The sequence below is a fragment of the Littorina saxatilis genome, unplaced genomic scaffold (genome assembly GCF_037325665.1).
Source record: "Littorina saxatilis isolate snail1 unplaced genomic scaffold, US_GU_Lsax_2.0 scaffold_74, whole genome shotgun sequence".
Classification (NCBI taxonomy): Eukaryota; Metazoa; Mollusca; class Gastropoda; order Littorinimorpha; family Littorinidae; genus Littorina; species Littorina saxatilis.
This window is the reverse complement of record NW_027128233.1, coordinates 265,001-273,289: the sequence shown is the minus strand read 5'-3', so window position 1 is coordinate 273,289 and position 8,289 is coordinate 265,001. Positions and strand designations below refer to the sequence as shown.

Here is an 8,289-nt window from a genome sequence, read left to right as displayed (position 1 = left end):
AATAATGAAAATGAAATGAACAATAACGCATTGCAATGCGTTGTTCACGTACGGACGATAAAAGAAATACGCATTCTTTAATATGACTATACCTATTCCTATCCCTTTGTCTTCTTCAGCAGAATACTTCCTAGGACGGCTTTCATTCAAAGTCATCTACAGGTGAAGAAAAGAGTGCATAACACAATAGGCCTACCTTTTGAGGAAAACATGATGGTTACGATGTTTCACTCTCGATTTCAAAAGACGGTAGAGGCGAGTTGCAGCAGCCAACACCGCGACATTCCCCACATCCAGATGTGCACTCTAGTCCGTGTTTCCTGCAGCTACACCGCTTTGTGTCACAACCACTTTTGCATGTGCAGCGAATCACCTTTAACACATCGGCTGGTGCTGCCGGCAGATCTGTTGTCACTGGAACAAGGATGCCATGCTCAAGTTTCCAGCCGTAGTCCGTGGGATCCATGGCCACTTTGAGTCCCATCCATTCTTGTACTTGCAAGTACACTCGCATGCTGTGGAATCGGGCAGCTGCTGAGGTGGGTGGCAGAGTGTGAACTTGCACAAACGTTGTTCCAACAGCTACCTTTGAACAGAAGAGTCGGTAGCGAAGTTCATCGAGACCCTCTCTGGAACTACCGTTGTAGAGCAGCACTAACGCCTTTTCACCTGCTGATAGGATATCCTCTAAGGTCGCATTGTCTTGGAGGAACACTTCAGCAAGTGTTTGCAACTGTAGGTTGTTTCTGAGTTTCTTCATCGAGGCTGCTTTTCCGACGCCAGCCTAGAGGTTGTGTCGCTGCCGGTAAAGGCGTGGAGAAACAGGAGCAAGTGGCGCACGTTGCCAAGAGCTGCAATCAGCTGTTTGATGTTCCAGAACTTTGAAGATTTACCGGCCTGTTTGTCAGAAAAGAGCAGGATGTCATGTGCGTCTGCACATGCATGATGGCCTAACAATACCAACAGATCCGTGTCTTCGGCAATTACTGCAGTGACTTTTTCTCTGGCGCAGTGTGTTGCTGAGAGGACTATCTGCACGTCAGCGTCTGCTTTGGCATGGATAACTGTGCAGTTTTTTTCCAAAGCTGTACCAAGTGCACAGATGAAACGCTGTTTGTTCTCTGCGTTTGCAAGAAACTGCTCTTTTGTGGATCTGAGAACCATGTCCGGTGAGAAATGGACAGCAGCCCCTCTACGCCCCTTTGTCCTCCGCAGGTGAGTCATGTCCTTCGTTGATGGCCCAGACATATAGCCATCAAAGACAATGACGGCATGTGGGTACCGGGAGTTGACGAACTGTGTATAACCATCTATGATGCTCTGGAAGGTGTTTCCCCGCGTCCACGATCCTTGCAGCCTTTGAAGCAAAGAGCCTCCGTCAATGACGAACTGTACGTCGGCAGGAAAGTTTGAGCTGGGAGAACCTGCATGGGCAATAACCAGCTTCCACAGTTCATCCGCCAGGGTAGCTTTGTTCGGCTGTCTCAAAAATTCATGGGATTCAAACAGGGCTGAGGGGAAGCTGCACAGTTCAAACTGAAAGAGTTCTTTCTTGTCCTCGTATGTTGTGTTTGCCACTGTTATGAATCTCTGGAAGAGAAGCTGAGGGTCGACTGTGATCGAATGTCCATCAACCTTCAGTGACTTTTTTGTTCCCAGTGTTATGACTTGATCCTTCTTTTTTAAGACGAGATCCGACACTGTTTTCCCTTCCATGGCCTGCATTATGCCACACCCGACCTCTCTGGCCTTGGTAACGTTTACAGCCGCTTCCCCAACAACTCCAGTTGCAATGTTCCTGAGGGCCTGATCATCAGCAAAAGGGTTTCTGTCCAGGAGGTAAGACGTGATAGCCATCATGTCTTTTGTGTCCCGAGCTGTTCTTGCTGACCCCATTTCTATATGCTGGTCACTTGAAAGTCGCCGTGTGCCTGTGACTTCTTGCATGGCATTGTTCACCTGAGCGCAGGCTGGCATGGAGAGCACCCACTTTGAACGCTGAAACTCAGTCATGCCTCTCCCTCTTGTTAGACCACCTGTTGTCTTTGCATCCCGCATCAGGGTCTGTTCTATCGCAAGATCTGATGAGATCCCAGCCCATTGGCGGTCACTTCGTCTCACAACGTGATTTCCTTCTGTGAAGCTTTTGTAGACATCAGGACTGGTTTTGTCAAGTTGGTTCATCATCTGCAGGTACAGATAGGCTGACTTGGTATACGAGTTGTGTCCAGCTGCTGCTAGATATGGCAGCATCTCCTTTACAACAGAAAGGTGAAGAAACCAATCTCCCGTCCTCTCAGCTTTCAAAAAGCGCTTCAAGATGTCAACCATTGCCATGTACAGTAACCAGAGTTCACTGGTTTTACTGCAAAATGAAAGTGTTCTTTCCTGTAGTTTCGTTCTGATTGTGACAAGATGTTGGCTGTTCTGGATCGACTCTGGAGTCAGCTCTCCCCTCAGAAGTTGGTCATGAAGAGAAGAAGCAGCCTTCAAATCTTCTCTACCTTCGAAGTCACGCAGTGCATCTCTCACTATTCCCTTCACATCAGAGGGGAGCTGGGAAACTGGTTCTAACTCTAGAACACCGTGAAGCTGCACAGCAGTGTCCTTATTGATGCTCAGTGCTTGGTTCACATTGAGTTCAGACTCGTAAGGGGTTCCTGTCTGCTCATCTTGCATATGTTCATCTCTATTCTATTTTGTGTCACTTTCGGGCAGTGGCAGTGGCACACGGAATGTGTCAGACAGCAACAGCATGCTTAGTGCTGCGTCAACAAGTATGTGTCCTCGAACGGCACGCAGCACAGCTTTCCCTTGAAGCATGTTGCTCGCTGCGTTTGGTGCGTACACAGTAGACAGCACTTCATGAAGACCCGTTTCTTCCATCAGATGGCCAATACACGCCAGGAAACTCATTTCCAGATGGAAGGGTCCAAGGCGAAGGACAATGGCTTTAAGGTCGCTGCCATCTGGCTCACTGGAGATGATGCCAAGAGCTTTCCACCATAAGGGTTGGTCAAATGTCAACACAGGTGTCGTGTTGCTGCGCTTTGCCTGAGCACTGATGAAATGCAGGGTAGAAAATATGCACGTGGTGTCACTGGGATTCATGTCGATCATCGGCATAAATATTATGGATGACTGTCCTGGATATCTGCCCTTGTGGATGGCTTGCATGAAACCAGACCAAGATGGTCTGTCGGGTTGCAACAGCCAGCAAGCTTTCCACAGCAGATCCACCTTTGATGTTACATCTTCTACAAACACGTTTTCAAGATGTTCAAATTTCAGCTTCAGCAGGCCATCACACGCTTGTCTGTTGTAGTACTGAATGTCAACTTTAGCTCTTTTCACTATTTCTTCTGGCTTGACGTCAGTTCTTCTTCTGATTCTGTCTGTTTTTCCGATGGTGGGAGTGACAGTGGCGATCATTCCCATTCCATGAAATGTGTTGCACCCGTCAAGTGTTGCTGTGTTGTGGTCAAGGTTGTCTGCGATATATTGGGTAAAATGGCCATCAACTTGAAACGCAACGTTGTTTTCTGAAACGGCAGCATTCATTTCATAGGTCAGAACCTCCTTGTACGATGAACAGAATCCCAGAGAATACAATGTGTCAATGAGAAACTTTGAATCAAAACAGTGATGCATTTGCACAGCTAGTCCGATCTGTAGGGGACACAGCAACAATCGTGGGCGAGATGCCTGCATAATTGCCTGTCCAATCGATGAGACTTTCACGCTGGTTTCCTTTCCACTGAAGATGTTTTCAAGAAGAATCTGTAAGGACTTTGGAACAAACTCTAAGTTGGCGCCACGCGATGAAATGTCATCATCACTGGGGTACATTGCATGGGATGTCGGCACTGCTCTTATGTCATTCTTTAGCAGTTCTGCAGCGGTTTTGAGAATCAGCTCTTTCTGTGCATCCTCATCTTTGACCTTTTTTGCATAAAAGTTATGAAGAATTGAAGAGGCCGTCTTCCTGAATGTTACGACATTTGACTTGCCGTTGACTTCCGTGACGATGAGCTGCTCACCAAAATAATTTTGAAGTTCTTGTTTCATCGTCGGGTGGCTATAAGCATCATCTGTAAACTCCTTCATTTTGATAATCAGGTCGTTCACTGTTATCTGTTCGTTTTCATTTTGAACCAGGTAGGTAGCAACTTTCTCAAACGCTTCAGCTTTCCTCTCATCTTTCGGTCGACCAAGTTTCACCTGTTTGTTGCCTTGATGCGACTGAGTAAACTGTGGTGGTCTTTTCCTGCTCCGAAAGCAAAGACTACAGTTTTGATGGTAGACTGCATCAGCAGCTGGCAAATCTGATACAAACTCCAGTCTGCTTCGTACAATGTCTGCCCATTCATCACAGCGCTGCGAACAAACTTGAAAAATTGTGCGTTCAAAGTCAAGTGTCCTAACTGGATACACTTTGGGACCAGAGCGCGAGTCAAGGTTTGCTTCCTTGCCGCAAAAAAGGCAACATTTAGCAAAGTCAAAATATTCTTTCTGTGAGCGCAAATTCTGTGCTAGATTTGATAAAGCGTTCTCTTTTTCTGCTTTCTTCTTCAAAACGCTCTGAATGTTACGTGCATTCGTGTAATTGCGACGACAAACCTCGTGCACTGCTTCACCTTCTGATAGACAAACGGCATCACCACGTTCCAGACTAGCCTTGTTTATGGTATCTCTTCCTCTGTCTGTTGGCACAACAGTCTTCTCTCCAAGGTTGAGCGGATCACCACACAAAACACACAGCGCCATGGTTTGTAATTGGAACAAAAGCTGCAAAATAAATTAAACTGAGTACTATGAGTCATTCTGTTTTATATCACTTTAGACATTTAATCTGGCAGGGAATCACACACACACACACACACACACACACACACACACACACACACACACACACACACACACACACTCACTCACACTCACACATACACGCACGCACACACACACACACACACGCACACACAAACGCACACGCACAGACTCGCACGCCCAGTTCTCAACAAGGCAACGTTAGAATATACATGTAGCTAAATTACCTCATTGTTTGATCATGAGAAGTACAATAATGTCTTTTTTCCGGTGAATCTATTTTATACACAACACTGTCTCAGCAGCTTTAGATCTGTTTCGCGAGCCATACTTGTGACCTAAAAAACATTAGCGCCGGCGTGAAGGTGAAGGTCGGCTGAAACAATTCGGTCCTATTTACAGTAAAATACAGATATTTAGCTACTGCTGATTATCATCCTCTTGCGCATTCCAAGAAAAGTAGTCAACTAGATCATTTTCATAAAGAAAAAGACAAAAAAAGGAATTATAAACATATATTCGAGCGAACACTGCAGCGTATTACAGACTGTCAAAGCATCGTCTGCTGCAGTATCAAATCGATCGCTTCCAATCGCTTCCGATCGTTTATTTGTCCTATAACAAAGTAAAACCTCGGAAATATTCATTGATATTGCAAGTTTTTAGTGGCAACTTTTTAATTCAAACTATAAATCGCACAAAAAAGACGAAATACTTTACTTACCAAAGATTTATTGACGTGCAGAGTTCTGCTTCAAATGCTCGCGCAAAACGAAGTTGTAGTTGTCTCCCATGGTAAACAAATCACCCAAGCTATGGCTGGCCAGTGAGGGCACATTAAATTCTACTGTTTTTCAACTTGAAAATTCTCCATTATGCAGAGGTGTACATAGGTATAACATGATGCAATTGTTAGATCTACATTCACTTTACCATTTCCATTCGATATCATTTCTGTAACCATTTTTTTTACCCCTTTTGCCCCGTTCCCCAGGTTATATTGTATTTGACAGAAATGTGATTCGAAGTGGGACAGGCAGCGACAACAGCTGCAGCACACAGTCTGAGGGATACTCGCCACCACTGCCCCTTTATGTTCAAGGGCCCAAAACAAGGTATGTTTCACTGACACAGCCCAAAATAGCGTGCAACATTTTTTCATTCCTTTCTTTTCTCGGGCTGAAGAGGTATATTTTAAAACGAGCAACATCTTTACATCATTTTCGTTGCAGTAGTGTTAGTATCATCATCAGCAGCAGTAATCGTTTGACTGTCATTATAGTAGCCCGGAGGGAGGGGGGGGGGGGGAGATGATGTGCGCGGGAGAGGAAAAGGATGATGTGAAGGAGGGTGGGGAGGAGATTTGTCAATAAAATGTCTCACTTTTGCTGCCTTTTTCATTTGACAGATGTGTAAGCGTTGCTGGCAGGTTGCAACTGCGAGATACAACCACCTCGGCTTGCAGGAGAAGAGGCCACAATGGACCTTGCCCAAATGAAAATGCCAGCAACATACGACGTTATGGGCCAAAGAAGAGGAAGAGGAGTAATACTGACAACTTTTAGTTTGACAATAACAGATGCTGAGCGCAGAGATGCAGAACGTGGGGACGAGGAGGGGGAGGGGGTGGGAGGGATTGTATGTTGTTTGTAAGTTATCCAAACAGGCTCATGGAAAAAAATCTACATCCAGTTAATCGCTGTTGTTGATAATTGTCATCAGTCGGATGGCAGAATGTCAGTGAATAGTTTTAGAAGGGATGTAGACTGTAACTGGGGTAGATGGGGTGATAAATGAATATACTACATCACAGTTTGCAGGTTTGTGGTTTTGCTAATTGAACACTCAACTACAATGTTTGTGGACAGTGTGTGAATTACTATGTCATTCTACTAGCAAATGTAGCGCGCATGGTGTACAACTACAAATGGTTATATAGTTCATCACACAGTTTTCAAGACTAATTAAACAAATGTTGTTTTAAAGTGGAACACTTCATCTGAAAGTCAACACTGCACGATAATATTGTTAACTCTGGTATAATGGCGGTTTGTCAAACCATTTCTTTTTGTCACGCTGTTGCTTTAATTTTGTGTCCTTTGGAAATCAAGACTGCACGATGACCTATTCTTAATTCTGGTATAATGGCGGCTTGACACACTAGTTATTTTTGTCATGCTGTTGCTTTAATTTTGTGTCCTTTGGAAATCGTTAGTCAAACTCAATAAATAAAACGTCTTATTGTCAGATCCTGGATTCGTATTCTTATTTGCAAACGAAAGCGAGAAAGACAGTGACAAGGAAAGAAAAAGCGTGTGTGTGTGTGTGTGTGTGTGTATGTGTGTGTATGTGTGTGTGTGTGTTTTTGTGTTTGTGTGTGTGTGTTACAGACAAGCAACAAGAAAAAAAAGCGTGTGTGTGTGTAAACGTTTTCTTAGATTTTTATTTTAATGTTAAAAGACTTGCGTTCAAGTCAATATTTGTCTTGTGAATATCAAAAGAGAGTATTAAGACTTGTATTAAAAATTATGGTCTTTTTAAACGATATCAATGACACAAGAACGGATTAACAATAAAGTTAATCATGAGTTAGCGACCACAGAATGATAAGCAAAACGAGGATCCAAGACAAAGACTAACTTGAGCATGTGTTGAAATTTAAGAAAACGGGAACATTTGTCTCAGTTAATCACAAAAGAAAATACAAATTCACCAAGGAAGTTGTTTGTGCATTCAGAAATTCACGAAATCACTGGACGTAAAGTCACATTTGAAAAAAAGTTCCAAAAGCAGTGTTGCGTGTATTTTCTTTTACTTTCAATTTTCGGAGATAATAAATTAGCAGAAAGCAGTAAGTCCACTTGCTGCTCTATGCCCTTTTCTCAGCCAGATATATCGACCAGGATATAATATGGCAGAAAGCAGTAAGTCCAATGCTGCTTTTTGCCATTTTTTTAAAATAAGATTTAAGTCGGGATATAATTTGGCAGAAAGCAGTATGTCCTCTTACTGCCTTTTACCATTATTTTTGAGTGAATGAGTTTAGGGAATTAATTCGGCAAAAGGCAGTAAGTCCACAAAAATCATTATTTCCAAGTGATGAATCAAATGAGGGTTTTAATATTCATAGCAGAAACGCACAATAATGCCCTACATGTTATCAGCAAACAAAAAAAATCATTTAAAAAGCTTTTCATTCCAAAACAGTGATGCAAACAGAAAATGTCGATTTTCTCGAAACTATGACATGGACTTGCTTCCTTCTGCCTTTACACGGCAGATTTGCACGGAGAACCGGCGTTTCCATCTGAGTGATCGACAAGAAGAAGAAGAAGAAACTCATCTGTGTAGGTTTTTTTTTAATGACGGGTAGTATAGGTGATCGAACTTGTAGCAAAGACCTGTACGCCTACGTGTAGATATTGCGTCACCCGTGACTTACTTTTGTTCTGCAATGTTCCA

General features: G+C 43.5%; 1 long non-coding RNA gene across 1 annotated transcript; it reads left to right on the top strand.

The window, feature by feature from the left end:
• The first annotated feature begins 5,825 nt into the window (after positions 1-5,825).
• On the top strand, positions 5,826-7,074 carry LOC138956600 (uncharacterized). The gene is made up of 2 exons (XR_011452719.1): positions 5,826-5,942; positions 6,236-7,074. It is a non-coding gene; the product is annotated as an uncharacterized lncRNA (long non-coding RNA).
• Positions 7,075-8,289: the final 1,215 nt, after the last annotated feature.